This window comes from Rhineura floridana, chromosome 3 (assembly GCF_030035675.1).
Source record: "Rhineura floridana isolate rRhiFlo1 chromosome 3, rRhiFlo1.hap2, whole genome shotgun sequence".
Taxonomy (NCBI): domain Eukaryota; kingdom Metazoa; phylum Chordata; class Lepidosauria; order Squamata; family Rhineuridae; genus Rhineura; species Rhineura floridana.
The window spans coordinates 210,801,760-210,819,322 of NC_084482.1; the positions used below are offsets into that span (position 1 = coordinate 210,801,760).

Here is a 17,563-nt window from a genome sequence, read left to right on the forward strand (position 1 = left end):
AAAGCACCCACGTGGGGAAAAGGGGGGGAATTGAGGTCTTCCACTGTGGGAGTTTAAAGCATCAAGGCTTGAACTGTTAATAGTCCAATTGGTTGCAGGAACCTAGGCAGCTGCCGTGTACTGAGTCCGACCATTGGTCCATCTAGCTCAGTGCTGTCTACACTGACTGGCAGCAGCCCTCCAGTCTTTCAGGCAGGGAATTCTTCCCAGCTCTCCCTCGGCTGGGGGAGATTCCTCGGTGAGGAGATGGAGGGAGCCGAGAGGAAAAGGACCTGGTAGCCCCTCTGATTAGGACAGTCTTAGCCTTGAGGCAGAAATTGGCACAAGACGAAAGGAGTTCCTTCAACCATGTTGCAGGCTTTTGTAAGATGGAGGGGGAAGACTCATCTGGCCCTGAAGCAGGAAGAGGCCCTGATGTCATCGAGACTGGGAGCAGTGTGGGATTCTGGGAAAGAACTGTGCAGAAGGCCCTGGGTGAGGAGGACACCCTCAGCTCAGATGTGCAGCGCCAGCAGTTCAGGCATTTTGGCTACCAGGAGGCTGAAGGGCCCCGAGAGGTTTGCAGCCGACTCCACCATCTCTGCTGGCAGTGGCTGAAGCCAGAGCGACACACAAAGTCTCAGATGCTGGACCTGGTGATCCTGGAGCAGTTCTTGAGGGTCCTTCCACCCGAGATGGAAAGCTGGGTGAGGGAATGTGGAGCAGAGACCAATTCCCAGGCAGTGGCCCTGGCTGAAGGTTTCCTCCTGAGCCAGGCAAAGAAGCAGGAACAGCAGCAGGAAGAGGACCTCTTTGCAGAAACCAGCTCCGATATCCCTGAAGCCAAGAAGACTCCATCGGACACCAGACAGAGGCTGCTGGGTGATGGAAGGACTCCGGTGAGATCTCCTCAGCTGTCTCTTCTTTCTGGTAGAGGGGAGGCAGCTGCTGTGGAAGCGGATCAGGGCCCAGTGTCCTCTGAGGATGTGGCTGTGCATTTCACAGAAGAGGAGTGGGCCCTGTTGGATCCTGACCAGAGAGCTCTGCATCAGGAAGTCATGGAGGAGAATTGTTGGATTGTCACATCTCTTGAAAGTGGCGAATTGGAAACCGGGAACATGGGAGACAATAACAAAATCCACAGAGTGGAGAAGTCATATGAATATTTAGAGTATGCTCCATTCAGAGATCCTGTCAAAGAATTGACAGGGATGAAACCATATAAATGCATAGAATGTGGAAAGAGCTTTAGTCAGAGCGCCCATCTCACTACCCATCAAAAAATTCATACAGGGGAGAAACAGTATCACTGCTTAGAATGTGGAAAGAGCTTCACCAGGAAGGAGCATTTCACTTCCCATCAAAGAATTCATACAGGGGAGAAACCATATCAATGCATAGAATGTGGAAAGAGCTTCAGACACAGTGGCCACCTCACTTCCCATCAAATAATTCATACAGGAGAGAAACCATATCACTGCTTGGAATGCGGTAAGAGATTTAAGAGAAGCACCGATTTCCGTCTTCATCAAAGAAGTCACAGTGGAGAGAAACCATATCAGTGCTTGGAATGTGGAAAGAGCTTCAGACACCGTGGCCGCCTCACTTCCCATCAAATAATTCATACAGGAGAGAAACCATATCACTGCTTGGAATGCGGTAAGAGATTTAAGAGAAGCACCGATTTCCGTCTTCATCAAAGAAGTCACAGTGGAGAGAAACCATATCAGTGCTTGGAATGTGGAAAGAGCTTCAGACACCGTGGCCACCTCACTTCCCATCAAATAATTCATACAGGAGAGAAACCATATCACTGCTTGGAATGCGGTAAGAGATTTAAGAGAAGCACCAATTTCCGTCTTCATCAAAGAAGTCACAGTGGAGAGAAACCATATCAGTGCTTGGAATGTGGAAAGAGCTTCAGACACCGTGGCTGCCTCACTTCTCATCAAATAATTCATACAGGAGAGAAACCATATCACTGCTTGGAATGCGGTAAGAGATTTAAGAGAAGCACCGATTTCCATCTTCATCAAAGAAGTCACAGTGGAGAGAAACCATATCAATGCTTGGAATGTGGAAAGAGCTTTACCTCCAGGGCAACTCTCACTTCCCATCAAAGAATTCATACAGGAGAGAAACCATATCAGTGCTTGGAATGTGGCAAGGCTCAATAAATATCTCAGTTCCCATCAAAGAATTCATACATGGGAGAAACCATATCAGTGCTTGGAATGTGGAAAGAACTTCAGCTGTAAGATAAACCTTACTTCCCATCAAAGAATTCATACGGGAGAAACTGTATCAGTGCTTAGAATGTGGCAAGAGCTTCAACTGGAAGGAAACTCACTTCCCATCAAATAATTCACACTGGGGAGAAACCATGTAAATGCTTGGAATGTGGAAAAAGTTTCAGCTGCAAGAGATATCTCACTTCCCATCAAAGAACTCATACAGGGGAGAAACTGTATCAATGCTTAGAATGTGGAAAGAACTTCAGCAGAAAGGGACATCTCACTGACCATCAAAGAATCCATACAGGGCAGAAACAATAACAGTCCTTTAATGTTTAATGCTCTCTGTTTATGTTTTTATATGAACTGTATTTGTGTTTTGCTGTATGTCGCCCAGAGTGGCAGACTAACCTCTGTCAGATAGGCGTCTAATCAAATCTAATAAATCTAAAAATCTAATGGAGACTGAACCTGGGACATTCTGTGTGGGCCCTTCCCTCGAGAGAAAGTTCCCTCATACCATGTCAGACCTTTACTCCACTTTGCTTGGCTCCGCACTAAGCTGCAGTCAGAGCATCACAGCACAGTCGAGTTGCTGCCAGTCTCTCCTCACAGGGCTCGGCTTCCTGTCCCGATCCTCCCAGAGGCCCTCCTCAGACAAATCGGGGGTGCCAGTGATGCAAGACCACAAAATGAAACAAGACATACATTTGCATAAAAAGTGCCTGTGCTAATTTATGGGCTTCTAGATATGAAAATTTAGAAACAGGCATTTAGATACAGAAGGCAGCTAAAACCACCCTTGAAATGTTAATGCCCTGATCAGAAAATTTAACAGTATCTGAAACACAAAACACTGAAAAGAGATTGGGAACAGCCGTCTAGCTCAGTGCTAGTGCATCTGCTTTGGATGCCGAAGGCCGCAGCTCCAATCCTCTCCCTGCATCTCCAGGTAAGGCTGGGAGAGAACCTTCTCTGAAATTGGGAGAGTCGCTGCCAGTCAGTGTAGGGAATGTTGACCTAGATAGATCGATAGTCTGACTCAGTATTAGGAGGCTTCCCGGGCTCGTAGGTAGAAAATACGAAACGACTTCACCAAATTGCAACCCGAGTTGGGACAGTGAATGAACACGGCTGACAGCTGGATGCACAATTGGGGGATCGGACACCGCCTGCTGCACTGAAGCCCAGGGAGCGAAGGCGGCCCCCTGTGCTCAGTTCAGCCTGACCCAAGTCCCAGTCCTGACGTGTTCGATCATCCCAGGCAGGAGGAACCTAGCAGGGAGAGCAGACAGCTGACAGGAGCTGCAGAGTCGGGTTTTCTGTTGCCTCCTCCCCTCTGCTACAAACTTCAGTGGGGCTTCGTGCTTTCGAAGCCAGTCCCGAGGGGCTGTGCCGGGGCAGGGGCATAGGCTTGCAGAGAGGGAGGGGGAGCTCCTGCCATTCAGTCCTCCGACGGGTCAAAGAACCGAGCTCTGGCTCCTAGAGAGGCAGGATGTTTCAGAGGAAAGGGGGGGAGAGCCAGAGCTTGGAAAAGTTACTTTTTTTGAACTACAACTCCCGTCAGTCCATTCCAGTGGCCATGCTGGCTGGGGCTGATGGGAGTTGTAGTTCAAAAAAAGTAACTTCCAAGAGCATACAGAAAGGGCGATGGGGGGGCTCTTCATTCCTAACCCAGGAAGAGGAGGGGACGATAGACTCACTTGTGGGATCGGCCTTTTTAGATAAGCCTCTTGGGGGCTGGGAGATTTCTCTGCCGCTTTGTTACGGCTGCCAAACTCTGGCAAGGCTGGATGTGCCAAAGCTTTCTGCCAGCAGGTGGCGATGGTGGGGCCTTTTCCTGCCCTCGATTCGCCATTAAGAGGAAGGAGGCGGCGGAGCCTGGAGCGCGCGGAGGACAGAGAGGTGCAAACGGGGGGTGGGGGGGTGTAATTTGCTTTTCCCCCTTTTTTCCCTCTTGAATCCGCAGACAATGCAGCGGGGAAGGGAGAAAATGGGGAGGGGAAAGTGGGGGGCGTTGGGGGCAAAGGAACTCAAGGGCAGGGCGCCTGTTCTGCATCCAGAAAGTCCCACCCGCGGCATCCGTCTCCGGCCGGGAGAGCCGCTGCCTGTCAGTGTCGACAGCGTGGAGCTAGATGGACCCTGACCCCTTCCGCTGTAAAGGGCCCTCCTGCGGGGAGGGGAAAAGGGACCCAGGTGGAGGAAGCAGTTTTATAGGGGGGAATTCCGGGGGGGCATGATAAGGGGCTGGTCAGGTGGGGTGGGAACTTTGGGGGACAAAAGGGGGTTTGTTGTGATGCCTTTGGGCCCCAGATCTGGAGAAAATAAATGGGGGAAAGATCAACTCTCCCCCCCCGGTGGATCTGAGCTTCTCTGGCAAGCTTGGCCCAGTGGAGTGGCTGAGGGTGTTCCTCTGCTGGCGTTGCCCGCCTCCCTCCTGCCTGGCTTCAGCCATTGTCTTGGGACCACCCAGCTTGGTGGGAGGGCCTCCGGGTGCTACAGAAGGTCCACAGTACAATGCCTAGTGGGCAATGCGTGCAACAACCCTGTGAGGTGGGCCTAGATGAACGACTGGGTGTAAGGCTGTGATTAGTGCAGGTGGAGGAGAGCTTTCTCCAGCCTGAGGGCCACATTCCTTCATGATCAGCCTTCCAGGGGGCCCTTTTAGTGGTGGGCGGGGCCAGAGGCAAAAGGGGGTGGAGCGAAGAAAGTGAGCTTACAGGCAGCCACATCTTAGCCATTGAAAAGTCAGAAGTTTTATCTGTACACAAACACTGTGGAGTCTTGTAGGAGCCTTGAGAGACTGCAGAGTACTGCACTTACACTAGAGAGTAGAGATGCAAAGGATCAAGAGGGAAAATCAGAAAAAAAGTTGTTTTCCCCCTGGTATTTTTTCCAGGCATTCACATCTCTACCAGGGACACCTAGAATTAACCCCCCCACCAGGGACACAGCTGCCTGGGTCACCTTGGGCCAGTGATTATTTCTGCCTACCTCACTGGATTGTTGTGAAGTTAAAGGTGGATAACTTTATGTCCCACTCTAAATTCTGGACATACACTATGTGTGACCTTTCACATCTGTGCAAGTGTTTGTGTGTGTCTTATTATTAGAATTACTTCCCATTTAATACTGAACTATGTCTCAAGAGGCCCAGATTTAAATTCCTGCTCAGGAGTGAAATCCATTTGTTGGCTTCGTCCCAGTGACAAGTGTTGTTGTGAAGACAAAGGGACAGGGGATCAACCTATAGTTCCCACTGTTAGCTCTTTAGAGGAAGGCCTGGGTAAAAAAAAACCTTTGAAACACCATAAAATATGAGTCTGATAATATATGTAATAATATATATATAAAATAAATATGTAAATAAATCTCTTATCTCAGTCACCCAGACTACAACCTTATAAGCTAGGCAAGAATGCTGTTAAGCTTTGCACCACGGACACCCCCTGCTCAACTCTGGACCATGTTCTGGAACTTGGTGCCCTCCAGATGCTGCTGAACTGTAACTCCCATCAGCCCCATCCAGGATGGCCAATGGCCAGGGATGATGGGAGTTGTAGTCCACAACATAAAGCAGGTGTGAGGAAGCTTTGGCCCTCCAGATGATGCTGAACTACAACTGCCATCGGTCCTGACCATTGGGCATGTTTGCTGGGGCTGATGGGAGTTGGAGTTCAGCAGCATCTGGAGGGCACGAATTTAATTCTGTAAAAGCTTCCCCACACTGGATCTAAAAGATTATCAAAATAAATAATACCAGTCATATGCCCAGCTGTTTCTAATGTAGATGTCCTGCAAGTAGTTCAAACACTTTTCATTGCCCAGTGAGCTGGACCAGGTTGAATGCACCTCAGTATTCCCCTTCCGTTATTTCCGATGGAAGGAGTGGAGGTCTTTCTCATCCCCAGGGAGCTCCAAGATGGAGCCATTGACCTCATACACGCCTGCCTTGCAGTATATGTACAAAGTGTACTGACTGCCTACTGTCAGGGACCTGATATTTGATTGAAATGCACACATGTTATGGTATTAATGACAAGCTTATAGGACTGTGGGGTTGGGATGGATTATGTCTTTTGGTGTCCTTTCCGGCCTCTGATGTGGAATCTTTCTAGGGGGAGTTGTAGGCAAGAAACCTGCTCCACTAATCAGACTAGTTCCTTTCATAAGCTAATGGGTCCAGCCAAATTTGTCAAGTGGTTTCCATTAGCATGTATAAAGATTTGGCAGTGGAGCAATGCATTGTCATAGGAACTCTTGCAGGATAGAGGCACTCCTCCCCTGGCTGGATGCTCCTCATCCTAGAGCTGAGAAGTGGTCTTTGGTAGAGTTAGTCCAAAGTGACATTGGAAAGACACAGGGAGACACCTGCTCTCTGTGCTCCATCCCATACTTATGGCTTTGGGGGACTCCTCTAGAAATCTGATGGGCAAGCAAGATCTGTTGGCCTGTTAATGCCGAGAAGCCCTCCATCGTACGCTCAGGTTGTATATATGTGTGCATGAAACCATCTATCCTAAAGACACCACAGTCTCCGCTGACCTGCATTCCAGGGAAACCAAACCCTGGGAAAGCAGTGGAGCCTCTGGAAGATTGAGATGTGTACAAAAACATGCATGAAACATGATGAAAAGGGCCCAGTAAAACAGCCTGAAATGGGTGACAAGTTGGAGGAGAGACTCTGTGGTGGGCGGGAAGGAGAGGCTTTGCAGACGCCCGAGATGAGAAGAGATGGGAGTGGGACCGAGGTGGCTGGGTTGACTGGAGGTAGCAAAGGAGGCAAGATGCCCTGTCCTCTAGCCTGGAGGACAGTCTGGAAGAAAGTGGGGAGGGGTCTGCAAGAGACTTATGGGCTAAAGGTTAAAGCCCCTTTTAGGTCAGGCATCCAGAAGCAAACTGAGCATGAAAGGAAACAGCCAAGGAAAGTGACGTTCCGTTTATTTGTTTAGAGCCTTTACCACTCTGCACAACCTTTGAGCCTCTTATAAAATTTACACCCCTCACCTCCACATCTGTATATAATAGGAAATTGCTCCCATCCTGTCTCTCCCCTGCAAGCTCTTTAGAGTTTTTCCTCATTGTGGCAAAATCTGTGAGAGTCCCAGAGGTGGCCTAGTTGACTCCTCCTTCCCCACAGGCAGTGCAGTGGCCTCAGAGGCACCGTCTGGATCGTCTCTTCCTTGGGGCAAAGTGGAAAGAGGTGCTGGGCGTCCACCTCAGGTGAGGGAAAGATCTCTGGTGGAGAGACAGAGAGGACAGCCCGGGTGCCTCTCTCTGGGTTGGGTGGCAGGGAAAGAATCTGCCTTTCTGTCTCTACTTTTAACACTACTGAAGAAGAGGCCTGCACTAGGCCAAAGGCCCATCCTGTCCACAATCCTGTTCTCACAGTGGTTGACCAGGTACCTATGGGAAGCCCAAGCAGGACCCGAGAGCAACAGCACTCTCCCCTCTTGTGTAATGGTATTCAGAGGCATACTACATCCACCAATAGAGGTAGAACATAGCTATCATAGCCTCATCCTCCATGAATTTGGGTAATCTTTTAAAGGTGTCCAAGTTGGTGCCTTTACTGCAGGATCACAAAGTGATCTACTTCTAGGGGCTTATATGTCAACAAAAGCCGTCATGCAACTACCCTGTCACCTTTGAGGACACTCCAGCAGGTAGATGCTTAGCTGTGTTATGGGGCTCATTTGGGACTGGGAACAGAAGGATTTTTCAGTTCCTGTATGAAAGCAATGATGGTGGATTGACCCATCAGGATGGCAGTTCTACTGGAGGACATCTTAGATGTTTGTAACAACATTAAGAAGAGGTTGCTGGATCAGGCCAGTCACCTGAAAGGAATGTGGTGCTTGGAGTCTACTACTGACCACCCAGTCAAGGAGAAGATGAGAATGTAACTTTTGAAAAGCAAATTGCCAGTGTTTCGAGGAGGCATGATGTAGTAGTAATGGGGGACTTCAATTATCCTGATATCCGTTGGGAGACCAATTCCGCCAAACACTGCCCCTCCAAGAAATTTCTGGCTTGTGTTGGAGATAACTTTCTCCTACAGAAAGTGGAGGAAGCAACCAGAGGATCAGCTATCCTGGCCTTGCTTCTAACCAATAGAGATGATTTGGTGGATGAAATGGCAGTTACGGGAACTCTTGGGGAAAGTGATTACACCATACTTGAATTCTTGATTTTAACAGAAGCAAAAGCTGAGAGTAGCCATACGTGCACCCTGGACTTCAGGAAAGCTGATTTTAATAAACTCAAAACAATTGTAAGTACGGTTCCATGGCAAGCCACCCTAATGAGAAAAGGAGTCTAAGATGGGTGGGAGTTTCTAAAAAAGGAAATTCTAAAAGTGTAATGGCAAGCAATTCCAACAAGGAAAAAAGGGGGGAACAGCAGAAGAAGCCAATGTGGCTTCACAAAATCTTAGAGATGACCTGAAAACAAAAAAGGACACATTCAAGAAGTGGAAAGAAGGCCAGGCCACAAAGGAAGAGTACAGGCAGGTATCACAGAATTGCCGGCATGTTGTCAGAAAGGCTAAAGCTGAGAATGAGCTGAGGCTAGTGAGGGATGCTAAAAGCAACAAACAAGCTTTCTTCAGGTATGTCCCTAGTAAAAGACAGAGAAAAGAAATGGTGTCACAGCTACTCAATGATGGCAAAATGATAACAGATGACAAAGAAAAGGCAGAAGTGCTCAATTCCTACTTTGGCTCAGTCTTCTCCCAAAAAAGGAACTGCGACCCTCCCGGGAAGCATGAAGTCAGGATTGGACCTTGAGATTGATAGGCAAATGGTCAAGGAATACCTAATCACTTTGAATGAGTTCAAATCAGCAGGGCCTGATAAACTGCATGCTAGAGTATTGAAGGAACTGGCTGAAGAACTCTCAGAACCGCTATCTATTATCTTTGCGAAATCATGGAGCACCGGTGAAGTGCCGGATGACTGGAGGAGAGCTAATGTTGTCCCTATCTTCAAAAAGGGCAAAAAGGAGGAACCGGGGAACTACAGACCAGTCAGCCTAACATCAATCCCTGGAAAAATTCTGGAGCAGATTATAAAGCAGTCAATCTGTAAGCACCTTGAAAGCAATGCATTGATTACTAGGAGCCAACATGGATTTATGAAGCACAAATCCTGCCAAACTAATCTCATCTCATTTTTTGATTGGGTAACCTCCCTTGTATACTGTGGGAATGCTGTGGACATAATATATCTCGACTTCAGCAAAGCTTTTGACAAAGTGCCCCATGATACTCTGATTAGCAAGATAGCTAAATGTGGGCTGAATGGAACAACTATTAGAGGGATCCACAGTTGGCTCCAGAATTGTACTCAAAGAGTGCTTATCAATGGTTCCTTCCCAAAGTGCGCAAAAGTAACAAGTGGGGTACCACAGGGCTCGGTCCTGGGCCCAGTGCTCTTCAACATTTTTATTAACGACTTGGATGAGAAGGTACAAAGCAGGGCTGTGGAGTCGGTACGCCAAACCTTTGACTCCGACTCCACCCCAAATTGCTTCCGACTGCACAGCCCTGGAAAGCGCTGTAAATGTCTTTTTAAATTGGAAGCTCTCGTAGGAGCATTTTTATCGCTGCCTGAATATGCACTGATCTTGGCATCACAGCATTTGTCTTCATCTGGGTCCTGTGTCATACACTGACACAAAATGTTTTCCATCTGGAGTTACGGTGAAATGCTCAAATACAGCTGACTTCATGGGAAGCTTCTTTGACATTTTGAATTTATATTTTAAAAAATTTGTCAGTCAAAATTTATTTTGAAGTCGGAGTCGGTACATTTCTACTGACTCCACCCAAAATTGCTTCCGACTCCACGACTCCGACTCCAACTCCACAGCCCTGGTACAAAGCATGCTTATCAAATTTGCAGATGATACAAAATTGGGGGGCATAGCTAATACCGTGGAAGACAGAAACAAAATTCAAAGGGACCTTGATAGGCTGGAGAATTGGGCTGAAAACAACACAATGAAATTCAACAGGGATAAATGCAGAGTTCTAAACTTAGAAAAAAGAAACCAAATGCAGAGTTTTAAGATGGTGATACTTGTCTCAGCAGTACGACATCTGAGAGGGATCTTGGAATTGTCATTGATCACAAGCTGAATATAAGGCCAACAATGAGATGTGGTTGCAAAAAAGGCAAATGCTATATTAGGCTGCATTAACAGAAGTATAGTTTCCAAATCGCATGAAGTACTTGTTCCCCTCTATTCAGCACTGGTTAGGCCTCATCTTGAGTACTGCGTCCAGTTCTGGTCTCCGCACTTCAAGAAGGATGCAGACAAACTGAAACAGGTTCAGAGGAGGGCAGCAAGGGTGATCATGGGACTAGAAACAAAGCCCCATGAGGAGAGACTGAAAGAATTGGGCATGTTTAGCCTGGAAAAGAAGACTGAGGGGCGATATGGTAGCATTCTTCAAGTATATGAAAGGTTGTCACACAGAGGAGGGCCAGGATCTCTTCTCGATCGTCCCAGAGTGCAGGACAAGGAATAATGGGCTCAAGTTGCAGAAAGCCAGATTTTGACTGGACATAAGGAAAAACTTCCTAACCGTTAGAGCCATACGACAATGGAACCAATGACCTAGCGAGGTAGTGGGCTCTCCGACACTGGAGGCATTCAAGAGGCAGCTGGACAGCTATCTTTCGGGAATGCTTGGATTTGGATTCCTGCATTGAGCAGGGGGTTGGACTCGATGGCCTTATAGGCCCCTTCCAACTCTACTATTCTATGATTCTATGACCTATCAGGTTGAGCATCTAGTCCTCACAGTGTCCAAGCAGATGCCTATGAGAAGTGCGCAATCAGGACCTGAATACAACCATTGCCCCACTGAGAGCACAGTGACTGTTTTGAATGGGCAGAGTCCTCTTTGTAGCAGCCTCCTCCCTCCTTTAAAAGAGCGGTGTTTAAGGGAGGGGTTAGGCTGCTTCAACGGCTGCTTTTGCTGATCCAGAAGAGGACCTCTTACTCCATGACTTGTAAGATATTCAGGAGTCTTTGGTGAGGTATTTTGTGAAAAGCTTTTTTACAGTCCACTTACACTACATCCACTGGATCGCCTCTAACTATATGCTTGTTTACACTCTCAAGAAACTTGAGACAGGATTTTCCCTTGCAGAAACTATGCTGAAACTACAGCAAGCCTTGTTCCTCTCTACTCTTGCTGATTTTATCTTTAACAAATACTTTCCACCAGTTTTCCCAGGATAGATGTTAAGTTAACCGGCCTGCTGTTTCTACAATTCCCTCTGGATCCCTTTTAAAAAAATTTTAGTACTTCAGTCATTTTCCAGTCCTCTGGGATGTAGTCTGACCTTAAGAAGAAATTATTTGATTTTCGTAGCACATCAGCAATTTCACATGCGAGTTCTTTGAGAACTGTTGGGGGGACACTATCTGGACCTGGAGATTTGTCAGTTGTTTTGTCAATAAGGCTTGGATTGTCATCTCTTATTACCATTATATGCCTCAGTTCCTCAGACTCGCTTCCTGCAAACGTTGTTCAGGCACAGGGATCAGTTCTATTTGAAACCCTGCAGAGCACCTGCCAGCCAGTGTAGACAGTACTGAGCTAGAGGGTCCAATGGTCCGATTAAGCATCAGGCTTCTCACTGTGTTCCTATATATCTATCTGACCACCACTTTTGATTGCCATCAAATTCATAGAAACAAATGAGCAGTGAGTACTGCCAAGTTTGCCTCTTTTGCAGCCTTGCTGCCCTTCTCTTCCTGCTCACCCTGTTGCTTGTGGCATATCATTTTAGAAATGTATAATGGAGTTGAATTGCAGTAGGAGGAAAACCCAGGGTCCCAGGAGGAAAAAAGTAAGGGGACTGTGTCCTGAGGCATCCCATTGCGAAAACACACCTGCTGCAGTTGTAGCACAGGAGGAGGAAAAACCAGACACATCTGGCTTTAGTGAAATCAAGTGGTATATGGACCAGAAAGGAATTCAAGCTGTTGGGTGAGATGGTAGAATATTCAGGGAACCTTCGGTTCAGCTGGGCATACAGGGAGAAATGGGGAGAATTTGGGAGATGTAAAGATCTGAGAGGCAGCTAATTGGGGTTGATTTGTGATGAGACCCTTTGTTTTTGACTTGAAATTACAACATTACAACATATATGTCTTTTCTCCTTGTTCCTCCTCAGCAGAAGAATGAGAATTATATGGACCGACAGATGATGTCATTGGTAACAGGCGAGTGTGAAGCACAAAAAGAGATGTTTGGAAATCAAGGGGAACCAAGAAAGTCTGGAACAAACCAATCAAAGAATGGGAGAAAGAAATCCTCTACTTCTCAGCTTCTACATCAAAGAAGCCACACAGAGGAGAAACCATTTAAATGCATGGAGTGTGGAAAGAGCTTCAGCCAGAGAAGTAAACTTACTATGCATCATAGAACCCACACAGGGGAGAAACCATTTGAATGCATGAAGTGTGGAAAGAGCTTCAGCCAGAGCAGTTACCTTACTGTACATCAACGAACCCACACAGAGGAGAAACCATTTAAATGCATGGAGTGTGGAAAGAGCTTCAGCCAGAGCAGTTACCTTACTGTACATCAACGAACCCACACAGAGGAGAAACCATTTAAATGCATGGAGTGTGGAAAGAGCTTCAGCCAGAGCAGTTACCTTACTGTACATCAACGAACCCACACAGAGGAGAAACCATTTAAATGCATGGAGTGTGGAAAGAGCTTCAGGCAGGGAGGTAAACTTACTATACATCAAAGAACCCACACAGGGGAGAAACCATATGAGTGCATGGAGTGTGGAAAGAGCTTCAGGCAGAGAGGTAAACTTACTATACATCAAAGAACCCACACAGGGGAGAAACCATATGAATGCATGGAGTGTGGAAAGAGCTTCAGGCAGACAGGTAACCTTACTTTGCATCAAAGAACCCACACAGGGGAGAAACCATATGAATGCATGGAGTGTGGAAAGAGCTTCAATGTGAGACATACACTTAATACCCATCAAAGAACCCACACAGGGGAGAAACCATATGAATGCATGGAATGTGGGAAGAGCTTCAGTGTGAGCAGTAGCCTTATTAATCATCACAGAACCCACACAGTGGAGAAACATTTTAAATGCATGGAATGTGGAAAGAGCTTCAGCCAGAGCAGTGTACTTACTGTACATCAACGAACACACACGGGAGAAACGATTTACATGCATGGAATGTGGAAAGAGCTTCAGCCAGAGCAGTGTACTTATTATACATCAACGAACCCACACAGGGGAGAAACCATTTAAATGCATGGAATGTGGAAGGAGCTTCAGTGTGAGGGCTAACCTTACTGAACATAAACGAACCCACACAGGAGAGAAACCATTTACGTGCATGAAGTGTGGAAAGAGTTTCAGCCAGAGCAGTAACCTTACTAAACATCAAAGAAGGCACACAGGGGAAAAACCATTTAAGTGCATGGAATGTGGAAAGAGCTTCAGTGTGAGCAGTAACCTTACTAAACATCAAAGAAGGCACACAGGGGAGAAGCCATTTAAATGTATGGAGTGTGGGAAATGCTTCAGAGATAGGAGAACCCTTACTAAACATCAGCAAAAACACAGGGGAGAAGCCATTTAAGTGCATGGAATGTGGAAAGAGCTTCAGTGTGAGCAGTAACCTTACTAAACATCAAAGAAGGCACACAGGGGAGAAGCCATTTAAATGTATGGAGTGTGGGAAATGCTTCAGAGATAGGAGAACCCTTACTAAACATCAGCAAAAACACAGGGGAGAAGCCATTTAAATGCATGGAGTATGGAAAGCGCTTCAGAGATAGGGGAACTCTTACGAAACAATGAAAAACCTACAGGGGAGAAGCCATTTACATGTACAGATTTTAGAAAGAGCTTCAGTCGGAATGATGGTCTTACTTTGCATCCATGAACCCACATGGGGGAAAACCATTTGTATGTATGGAATTGGAAACAGCTTCATTTGCAGCAGTAACTTTATTAAGCGTGAAAAAATCCACACAGGAAGAAACCATGTAAATGCATGGAATATGGAAAGAGCTTCATGAAGCATAGCCACAGCAAAGAACACACCATGAAATTGCCACTTAAATGCCTGGAGTATGGAAAGCGCTTCAGCCAGAGACGAGACCTTACTTTACATCAAAGAACCCATACAATGGAGGAGCGACTTAAATTCATTCAGTGTGGAAAGAGCTTCATTGTGAGTAATGAGCTTTAATATACACCAATGAACACACTCAGGGGAGAAACCATTTAAATGCACCCCTTGTGGAAAGAACCTCTATCCACCTTACTGTACATCACAGAATGCTCACAGGAGAGAAACATGAAGTGTGGAAAGAGCTTCAGCCATAGCAGTAGCCTTACTTTACATCAAAGAACCTGTAGTATGGAGGAATGATTTGAATGCATTCAATTTGGAAAGAAGTGGGCAAAGCAAACCCACATCCAGGATTAAGCTAGGCTGAAGTTATGCTGGTTTAAACGCCATTCAGGAGGGGAGAATGTTGGCTCAGCCAGCAGAGCCCAAGGGAAAGACAAGTAAAGGAGCAAATTACAAAGTTATCATGTGTTTTTACTTAAATGAACACGGGAGAGACCATTTAACTACTTGGAGTGTGGAAAGAGCTTCAGCCACAGCAGGAAACTTACTGTGCATCAAAGAACCCACACAGGGGAGAAACCATTTAAATGCATGGAATGTGGAAAGAGCTTCAACCAGAGCAGTAACCTTACTAGACATCAGAGAAGGCACATGGGAGAAACCATTTAAATGTATGGAATGTAGAAATAGCTTCAGTGTGAGTAGTAAACTTTTACTTCAAAGAAACCATAAGGGAGAAACCATTTAAATATATGGAGTGTGGAAAGAGCTTCAAGCTTACTGTACACCAACGAACACACGGGGGAAACTGTTTAAGTGCATGAAATGTGGAAAGAGCTTCACTATGAGCACTAGCCTTACTGTACATCAAAGAAAGCAGATAGGAGAGATACCATTTCAATGCACAGAAATCTTCAGAGACAGGGGAACGTTTACTACACATCAGGAAGCACACACGGGGGAAACCGTTTAAGTGCATGGAATGTGGAAAGAGCTTCAACCAGAGAGATAAACTTACTGTACATCAAAGAACCCACACGGGGGAAATTATTTAAATGCACAGCTTGTGGAAAAAGCTTCAGCGTAAGCAGTAAGGTTACTGTACATGAATGAACACACACGGGGGGAAACCATTTAAGTGCATGGAATGTGGAAAGTGTCATGAACCGATCCCATTTCAGTCCTAGGACTCAACTAGCAAACCCAGGCCAATTGATCCTGGCAAGGCGCAAACACCGTAGTTGCCACCACCCCTTAACCTGGTCTCCCACTCTGGGCCAAGGGGAAACCCAAAGTGCCAGAAATAGACCTGCCAAGGATTCCAACAGACAAGAGCCAAAGGTGCACTCCTTGTCTTTGCTTATTAATTCTCTGCAAAGTCTCAAATTTATGGCAGCGTGCCTCTGCAGACAAAGCAATATATTCACTGACCAGCTCATGGAAAAAATCATAATCGGCCTGTTCCCCAGCCAGTGAGGTCATCAAATCTCACAGCTCCCCAGTAGCTTGCGTTCTCAGCACACGCATCCAGTGGCACCTGGGCAACCGTTGGTTTTCACAGGCTTGCTCAAAAATCTAGAAATAGGCATGAACGTCTAGCTTGAAAAACTGGGAACAACTTCCTGTTAATGCTCTCCAGGCCATCTTCAGACCGTCTGTGCTCCCAGACAAACTGATCCCAGACAAACTGATCCCTTTCCTGCATAGCCCTAATTTGCAGATTCATGAGCTCCATTTGTTTCATGATAAAGTCCTGCATTCCAGCTGGCCAGTTATTTGAGGCGTCTCCCAACGTTGATCGACTGCCTCGGCTGTCGGCATCTCCACCTCCCGAGGCCTGAAACTGCAAAGGTTCTCCCGCCTGCATCTCCTCTCGAGGTGGTGACTCCGGATGCTGTACTGGTTCACGCTGCGAAGCTCCACTCCTCTCTCTTTCCAAGCCGAACCCTGGCTCCAGAAGTGGAAGGCTGTCACTGCTCGAAGCAGCCTCAGCTTCTCCAGCTGCTGTTTTGGACCTAGTATTAAACATCCTTGATATCCAAAATAACAAGCCTCTGTGACAAACCTCTTGCTTATGGAAAGAGCTTCCTTCAGAATGGTCACCTTACTGTACATCACTGAACGTGCACAGGTGAGAGACCATTTCAATGTATGCAATGTGGAAAGAGCTTCAGCCAAGCAATGTAAGTCCCCCTCCCCTCATTCCAGACTCCAACATCCCCAAAATGCCCCTTTTGGGGGGATATATGCCAGCTTAATTTATGAGCCAGCTGGACCTTGGCTGAGCTGGGTTGGGCCAGCTGAGTTGTGGCTGAGCCAAGATGATGGCCTTATAGCAGCATAGTGTGGCTGAGCTGGGACCCATCTAGCTCAGCTGGATATCTGCCGTATCCTAACTCCCCTCATTCCAGCATAAATACCCAGCGTAAGTACCAATACATTTTGCCCTTAGTGTGAGCGGTATCCTTGCTAGAAATCACAGAATTCCCTTCAAATGCATGGAATGTGGAAAGAACTTCAGTGTAGCCTTACTTTAAATCTTTCAACTAGAGGTCTGGATGAATTCAGGAGAGCCAGTGTACAATTTAGCAAAGTTAGATTTGTAGTTAATTTTAATCTTGTGGACTATAAATATTAAAGCCCTTGGGCCAGGATACATAAAAGATCATTTCATCTCTTATATATCCAACCAATCCCTGGACTCTACAGAACAGGTCCTCTTGCATATCTCATCTCATAGACTAGACCATTCTGTATAGTATAGAAATGTGGTCTTTAATGTGATGGCACCTACCCTTTGGAATTCCCTCATGATACATTTCAGAGAGGCAGTGTCTTTATTTTCGCAGGGAGGCTATTGAAAGACCTTTTAAATGGAGATCTTTATCCCAGTCTGTTTTTGCACTGGCTTTTAAAATGTTTTTAGTTGATTTGATGTATGAATTGGGTTTTTTTTTTCATTGTTAGCGTTTTCAGGAATTTTATGGGAAGTGATTAATAAATGGAAATAAAAAAATATTGCTAGTGCTTGTATGTAATTGCCACTTTAGGAGGTGCTTTTATATACAGTAGTTTCCTTTGTATACATTTAACAGTTGTTTTTATTCATTTTCCTTTTAAAATTGTTTTGTAAATATGGATTTTTATTGATCATTTTAATGCATATTATATATTCTTCATAAACCACTTTACAAAGAGGTTTTATT

General features: G+C 46.2%; 1 pseudogene; it reads left to right on the forward strand.

The window, feature by feature from the left end:
- The first annotated feature begins 299 nt into the window (after window positions 1–299).
- LOC133381478 (zinc finger protein 420-like) lies at window positions 300–17,419 on the forward strand (annotated as a pseudogene).
- The last annotated feature ends 144 nt before the right edge of the window (window positions 17,420–17,563 follow it).